We start from the raw sequence: 8,690 nt of genomic DNA, 5'->3' as shown, positions 1-8,690 counted from the left end.
TTTTAAGATGAAATGATTGTTTTGTATCAGTGAGGTGGTATTTTCTGCACCTTTATCAAAGCACAAGGACAGAAAATTTGTGCCATTATATCACATCAATTTACTTTCCTACTCTTTCTAAATTTATTTATTTTTAAAAAAATCCCTAGGATAAGTTTATCCTTATCCCAAGGATAAGTTTATTGATTTTTAGAGAGAGAGGAAGAGAGAGCAAGAGAGGGAACGAGAAACACCCATTAGTTGCCTCCTGTACGTGCCTGGGTCAGGGATTGAACCCACAACCTAGGTATGTGCCATGACCAGGTTGAACCTGCAAACTTTTGGGGGTAGAGGCCAATGCTCCAAACAACTAAGCCACCTGGCCAAGGCCCAGCACATACTGGGAATGGTAGCTGACATTCAGCCACTCTTTCAGGTGGATCTGCAGACTTGGATTGAATGAAGACAGACATTATGGAGGATTCTCCTGGAAGACTACATTCGGTACTTTGTTGGAGGTGTGAAGTCAACAACATGGTCCTCAAAGGCTGGATAGGCAAGTGTTTCAACCTGAGAGGGAGCTGAGAATGGATTTGTATCCACTCTTTCATTGAATTTAGTTTCAAAGTATTCTTTACAGTGTGCTGTAACATTTGGATGTGATTTTGAAATACAAATAATAGTATGCTATTGATTTCTTCTCTGACAAGAAAGAAGAATCATTGAGAATTGGCAAAGAATCAAATGCTCCAGGGTTGAGCCATTTGTACAGTTTGTTTCAATGTTTTAAAGTTCTTTTTCTTCAGCACCCTAAAGAGATGTATTAGTTATGGGACCAAGTTGCTAAAGCCAACCTGCTAAAGCAACCTGCCAAGTTGCTAAAGACAAACCTATGTCCTTTATAGCAAACCTGCTTTCCACTGTGATTGATTTGGAATTTTGTCTTGATCATTTTACAATTTTTTATTTTTAATAAGCGCTCAGAGGAGCCCTGGGCTGCAAATGCCTTTTAAGTGTTGATGATGAATTGCAATGCACGTTCTCACAACTAGCCCATTTTTTGTCTTTCATTGACACACAAGCCAACTGATCCACCAATAAGGTATCTTTTGATATGTGTGAATTAAAAAAAATACTAGTCCTGACTGCTGTGGCTCAGTGGGTTAGGAATCATCCTAAAACCAAAAGGTTGCAGGTTGAACCTTTTGCAACCAAAAGGTTTTGGTTGCAAGAACTTGCAGGTTTGATTCCCGTCAGGGCATTGGCCTGGGTTGCAGGCCAGGTCCCTGTTTGGGGGTACACGAAAGGCAACCAATCGATGTTTCTCTCCTACATTGATGTTTCTCTCCCTCTCTTCCTCCCTCCCTTCCCCTCTGTCTAAAAATAAATAAACAAATAAAATCTTTTAAAAAATACTACACTGAGCTCTTATCAGAATGTGTTAATCTGTGTACTGTCTTTATTCAATGTTGAGAAATTCTCAGCCATTCTCTCTTCAGCAGTATTTTTGCACCATTTTCTCTGTTTTTAAAATAAATCTTCCTTCTACTTTTCTTTGGGTTTCTGTTGCCTCTGCTTTCGGAAATCTATGCCTTTGCTTACGCTGTTTCCTCTGTCTGAAAGGCACTAGCCACCAAACCCTTGCCTTCAGTGTTCTGCTAAAATAGCTCCTCTTCCATGAAACCTCCTCTATCCCTGGCTGGATGGACCCAGTTCTCTGGCCATACAAATGATAAACCCTCTGAAGCCAGGATGGTGTCTCTGTTCCTTTGTATTGATCAAGGTGCCAGCATGTACAGGTAATTTATAGCATGCCGATTGGTTGATTCTGATACATGAAAAAGTGTTGGAAGTTCACCCTGGACCGCAAAATAGAACTTCGGTTCAGGGGAAAAGGATGGGGAACATGGGCATTCTTGGTTCATACACTGAATATGTGCCAACATAAATTATGTGAGCAAATGGTGACTATTATTTCAGAAATGATAGCCCTTAATAGCTAATATTTAAAGGGCCTCTATTGTGTGACGGCCTGTATGCTGAGCACTTTAATTTGTTGTCTCGGTTTATGCTCAAAACATGTAATGAGGGAGGGAGTAGGGTTCTTATTTTCCAGTCAGGACATTGTAGCTGTGCACAGTGGTAAGTGAAGCTGGGATTGGAGCCCAGGACTGGCCAACTGCAGGGTGCGCTTGGATAACCACTGTGTTCCAAAGTCTCTCGTAAGGCGATGTCAAGTACACAGGATTGGTTGCTTGGTGACCATTAAACATTTTGAGTGTGTTGTTTGGCCAATGCCATAGCTAGAGCTTGCTTTTGTCCTGAAAATGTGATGTCTGTGGCAACTGGGAAGTCTTGTGGCCCCAGCAACTCTAAACCCAAACCACTCTTAGGCTTTGGAATCAGCTCTGGGCCAAGACTTACATAACTGATGAGTAGTAAGTATGGGAGGTAGTAATTGTATTTACATTTGAAGTATTATTCATGCAGCTCTCAGGCACTATTGGAACAGTCTTACACTTCTCAGATAATTTGTAAATGTCTTCAAAGTCAATATACAAAAACATTGGCAACATTTGAAGAAACTCTCTACATTTGTATCTTTATATTGATAGAGGGAGCCCATAACTCCTGCAAATGGTAAAACCCATCATTTATGGAACGAGCCTGACAAAACTGCCAGATTATATTGGTCATAAAAGTTTTAGCTTGATCTACTTTGGTATTTTGAAGGTTGCAATTTTCTTGTAAGGTATGTGATGCTAATTACATTATAGCAAAGTTCTCTCTGTCTGAAATTTTGTAAATAGATCTGACAATAAATTAGGGTGGGGGGTAACTACCTTCCAAAGGTAGATACCAAGGGTATGGGTTTTGTTTTCTTGACTATTGAGGTCAGGGTGGGCTCTCTCAAAATTGGGTGGGAAAACTAAAACTGCCAATTTCCAAGGTGGCTTATTTTGGGTGGGTGGGAGGGATGTGGGAAGGACAAGTCATGCAAGGTGACAGTCACCTGTACTACCCCTTTCAGAACACTCTCAGCATGTCTGCCTGAGCTGTAATCCCCTTCTGAAAGTTTCCTATACAGAGGTCAGTGTTATAGGTTGATTGTGTGCTAACTTCTGATACTTGCGAGAATGTAACCTTATTTGGAAATAGAATCTTTACAGATATACTGTATTTTTTGGACTATAAGACATATTTCCCCCCCAAATTTGGGAGAAATAATGGTTGTTAATGCTACTGTTGAGTTCTGTTTACATTTACATTGGTGAAATATTATGTTATTAAAATTTTTACCACATTTTTTACTTCCAATTTTTTTCCTATTTTCCTCCTCTAAAACCTAGGCGTGTCTTATGGTTCAAAAAATACAGTAATCAAGTTGAGATTAAGTGATTGAGTGGCTCTCATCCAGCATAACTGGTGTTCTTATAAGCAGAGGGAAATGTGAATACAGACACACACACACAGGGTGGGCAGTCATGTGAAGACGGGTGCAGAGACTGGAGTTATGCTGCCACAGCCGAGGAATGCCTGCAGCTGCCAGAAGCTGGACGAGGCGAGGAAAGTTCCTCCCCTAGAGGCCTCAGAGGGAGCTGGGTCTTGTTGAGACCTTGATTTCCGATTTCTAGCCTCCAAAACTGTGAGAACATAAATGTCTGCTCTTTTTAAAAAATATTATTTATTTATTTTTAGAGAGAGGAGAAGGAAAGGAGAGAAGCATCAATGTGTGGTTGCCTCTTGTGCACATGCAACTGGGGACCTGGTCCGCAACCCAGGCATGTGTCCTGACTGGGAATCAAACCAGTGACCCTCTGGTTCTCAGGCCAGCACTCAGTCTACTGAGCCACACCAGTGAGGGCAAATGTCTGCTCTTTTAAGCCAGTTTGTGGGAACTTTGTTCCAGCAGCCTTATCATTGACATAATATAGTCAATGACTCAACACTGGCTGGTATTTAAAAATACCCGAGGAGCTCAAAGACAATACTAAGGTCTGGCCCTGCCCCCAACCCCCACTAGACCAATAGACTTTCTATGGTGTTAGCTTTAGGCTGGGTCTTTTTTGAATGCCTCCTCCTTTCCGGTAGGTAATGCTAATGTGCAGCCAAGGCTGAGATCCTCTGATGAAGTGATCATTTTTTGTAACCCATGCCCATGTTTCCCAGGCTACTACTAATGAGGCCAAATGACTGGCACTTTTGACCCACTAGTAGGTATGCCCTGGTTTTGAGGAAGAAGTACTCTGCCTAACTGGAGCATCTTATACAGGAAAGACTATGTACTGACCCAGTCAGATCTTCTTCTCTCTTGGGGAATTTGAATGTAACATATAGGAACAATTATCAGCCGATAGTCGAAAGGTGGAGTTGGAGAGAAGGCGGTGAGCACAAACTCAAGGCTGCAGAAACCACTGGCGTGGGTGGTGGAAACTGGGGGAGAAGCTCAGAGAAAAGCAGAAATGGAGGTGCTGAGTCTGAGATCAGAAGTCTTCCTGAGTTGCTCTAGGGTCCTCAGAGCTGCCCATGGATAACCAGCACAGCTACAGTGTCTGCACCCAGGATGAAAGATGCTCCATTCTCCACAGTCTGATCAGTCTGGGAACCAGGAGCAACGGTGTCTTCTGTGAGCTCATTAGAAACACAGTATGTTGGGCCTTATCCTTGACCTCCTCACTTAAGATCTGCATTTTCACAGGATCTCCAGGTAAGTCACTTGCTCAATAAGTTTGTTAAGCACGGCTGCATAAGGCCTAACAGAGTGGCTGCTGCTATTATTTCCTGGTCTTTTTTACTCCCTGTTTTTCTGTATAAAACCCCAATCATTTGAGGGAAGCTGAGTGGGTCTCTGTTTTTTGTAACCTGAAAGATCTCCTTCTCCCCATGAAAGGAAGAAATAATGTTCTATGTGAGAGCCGTATAAAGTTGGAGCAATTTGGGAAATGTGTTAAGCATTAGGGATTGTTGCTGGCTTCTTGTGCCTTCCACCTGGCACTGGTCCTACAGAGGAAAAGCTTTGTGAATATCTCCAGTTCAGTGGTTCTCAAAGTGTGGTCCCTAGGCCAGCTTCAGTGTCACCCAGGAATGTGTTGGAAATGCAAATTCCCAGGCTCCACCGCAGACCTACTAAATCAGGGCCAGATCCAGCAATCTGTACTTTCAGAAGCCATCCAGGGGGTGCTGGTGTATGACCATGCTTGAGAACTATTGTGTTGGTTCATTGGTTTTATTTCACTGACCCCCTCATCTTCACAACTACTGGACAAATGACTCGGAAATGTCACATCTAAGCCATTGATAGAAATACCTGTGGAACAGCTCTGTCTGTGATCATCTGAAACTGAAAAGGACCCAAGTTCCCACAACAGCTTAATGGATAAACACATTGAGGTATATTCACACACTGGAATATAGTAACACGAATGAATGATTTATAGCTACAGACAAAATGTTGAATGAAAGAAGCCAGGCACAAAAGAGCATGTGTTGTATGATTGCACTGATATAAAGTACAAACACAGGCAAAAGTAGTCTATGTTGTGAGAAGTCTGGCTTTGCACGTGGTGCTTCACCTTCCTCCCCACTGCAGCCTGCTCCCTCACTCTTTCTGGTCCTAACCCTACTTAGCTTTCCATTCTTGGCTTAGATGTACCTTTTCAGGTACCTTACTCTTTCACCTCACTCAGAAGTCGCCTTTGAGGGAGAAGTGGAAGGAGGCACGTGGGGGCTTTCTGGGAGCTGATAATGTTTCTTGTACCGAGTGCTCAGGACATTGGTGTGTTCATTTTGTCAATAATGTATCTAGTTGTACATTTAACATTTGTGTACTTGTATATATCCATGTTATTATGCTTCCATAAAATTAAAAAAAATACTGGTGTGTGTTGTAAAATGTTGAGCCCTGACGTGATTTTCCTACTGCATAATTTTTTATAGCCTGTAATTTGGGGTTTTGGTCCAATCTCTTGTTTTCAATGCATGGGATCAGGAATGTTAGTGACCACATGGTTGTCTGAATTAATCTCCAAAACCTCACTTGGGAGAGAATGTTGACAATAGAGAATGGTTTGAAGTTACAAAGCATTCTAAAATGTGTATTGCTAATGTTTCTGAGTAAAGTTTTGTAATAAAATTTATTTTCTTAATCCATGAACAATTTTATCAGATTGTTTTTCTGAGATAGTGATCTTACCATGTTCTTGCTAGTGGGCCTTCTGAAATCACCTATGGAACTCTGCACGATTATTTGTTCTCCATAAGCCTACACAGTAAACACATGGGCAGAGCTTCTTGAGGAAGCAATTGTATTGAGTCAAATGAACATCTAAGGTATCTTATACACTCAGATGAAAACATTTACAAATCATTGGAGCCTCTTTCCAAGAAGCACAAACACTTATTACATATGCATGACCTAACCTGCATTTTAGATAAGTAATCAGAAAAGAAGGTGAAATGGGAAAACATACCAACATAATCAGCATTTATTCAAACCCACAATGGCATGGTGAAGCCCTCTACTGTTATAATTTACAAAGTATTTGAAGAAAGAATAATGTCTCCTTTTGAGTGTTGCAAGGCTTGGTTTTATTTCTATTAACCAGCTTGAGGTTTAATGGAAGATCCTGCCAGCGTTCTGTCCAAATTAGATTCTGGTGTCTGGGATTGAAGGAACACATGAGATCCTTGTGTGTGATCTGCTTCTTTGACAGATAGTGAAGTGAAGCCCACAGAAGCTGAGCAGTATCCTCAAGGCTGTGCACCTGGCTAATGGAAGAGCTTGGCTGGACTGTCTGTGAACCAGTCTGCCTGGGCTTTTCCCATGGACAAGCTGAAAGCCCAGCAGGGAGCTGGTCCCGGAGGAGAGGGGGTGCAAGCGATGGAAGCCTCAAGTTCCTAAAGCAGAAGCAAGCCACCCTCAGAACTGGCATGAGCTCCAAATGGAAGACTGGAGCATTCCAACACTGCTTCCTTAACTGTTTTTTTTTTCCCTGGAGCATATTTAGACTAGATTCTTCCTGTCAACTATGGATTTTCTCTCGCTTTTCCTTTTTCTCTATTTACACAATTCAGTGCATGAAATTTTGAGAGCTATGTTCCTGCCAGGCACTTAGCTAGATGTTGGGAATTTGCCAGAAAACAATGCTGTCACTAGCTTCATGGTGTTGAAGAACATGTATTAAATAAATCATAATGAGGGGGACATGCAGGGGTGACGAGAGGTATAAAACAAGGTTTTAAAAGCTAGTCCAGAGTGACAGAGAAAAGCTCCTGAAAAGTTTCCTGCAAGCAAGGAATGGCAGGATGAGTTGGCTTAAGACAAAGAAGACCAGGGAATAGTTGTGTTGGGGACAATGTCCCAGTCAGATGGAACTTCATGCACAAAGCCTGGATTCAAGAAACTCAGTGTCACGAGTCTTTGTCCATCAAGTTCTGAAGAGTTCGACACCAGCCTTGGGGGAAGCAGTCTCTTTCTCCACTGAGAGATTTGGTGTCACGATGGTAAGGGCCTGGGGTAGCCAGGGATCCCCATGTGAAACGTGAGAGTAGAGCTGACATAGAAGAAGGCAGGACCAAGAGAAAGGGGAGTCCTGACCTATCTGAGCTTGGAGCCAACTCCACTCTGCATCCTTATAACATGAGCCAGCAGTTTTCCTTGGGTGGGGTTCTCCGTTAGTTATAACAAAATGAGTTCCACATGTTACAAGGGCGAACTCTGATCACTCGCTAGTGACCACCCATAACGCTGTGTTGTAGGAGGACCCTGGGGCCAAAGCCTGATGCAGTGGAAAGAGTGAGGTCGGAGTGTGCTGTCACAGGGGCGGGAAGGCGAGTGCTTCATGCATACCACGAACCTGCCATGATTGGCTACATGCCCATTTCTCAGGACGTCTTAGTGCAGATTCTTATCATGAAGGTTGGGCCAGGTTGCCCATGACAGTGCCGTTTGATAAAAATTTAAAGTGGGCCATGCATGTAATTTAAAAGTTTCTAGTATCCATATTGAAAAAATAAGAAAAGAAAGTGAATTTTAATAGTAACTCTTATTTAACCCAACATCTCCAAAATATTATCATTGCAACACAGCACCAGCTGTATTTCAAGTGTTCATTAGCTGTTTGTGGCTAGTGGCTATTGTCCCAGCAGCAAGGTTCTAGAATCTCAGAGTGTCCAAATTAGAAGAGACTTAGAAACAGCTTCTAACATCACCTCATTGTACAGCTGGGCAACTGAGAGCTGACAAAGAAGTGAGTAACTTTCCATGTGAGTAGTTGTAACGACTTTCTGTGGCATATTTTCTTCCCCTCTAAATACTAAGTCTATGTAGTGCGTGTGGTAGACAGAAAAATCTATCCCCACCCCCTCAAAGATGTTCATGTTCTAATCCTTGGAACCTATGTTACCTTGTGTGGCAAAAAGGACTTTGCTGGTGTCAGTAGATTAAAGATCCTGAGATGGAAAGGGTATCCTGACTAATCCAGGTGAACTCAATGTAACCACCTGAGGCCCTATAACAGGGAAGAAGTCAAGAGTTAGAAGGAGATGGGATGTGGAAGCAAAGACTGGAGTCTTCAAAGCACTTTGAAGATGGAGGAAGAGACTATGGGTCAAGGGAGGCAGGAGGCCTCAAGAAGCCAGAAAACACAGGGAAACACTCATCTCTGAAGAATCCCAAAGGAACATAACCATACCGACACTTGATTTTAGCC

Source organism: Artibeus jamaicensis, unplaced genomic scaffold (assembly GCF_021234435.1).
Source record: "Artibeus jamaicensis isolate MK-2021 breed Jamaican fruit bat unplaced genomic scaffold, CSHL_Jam_final contig_685, whole genome shotgun sequence".
In the NCBI taxonomy this organism is placed as follows: domain Eukaryota; kingdom Metazoa; phylum Chordata; class Mammalia; order Chiroptera; family Phyllostomidae; genus Artibeus; species Artibeus jamaicensis.
Note: the sequence above shows the minus strand (reverse complement) of the source record.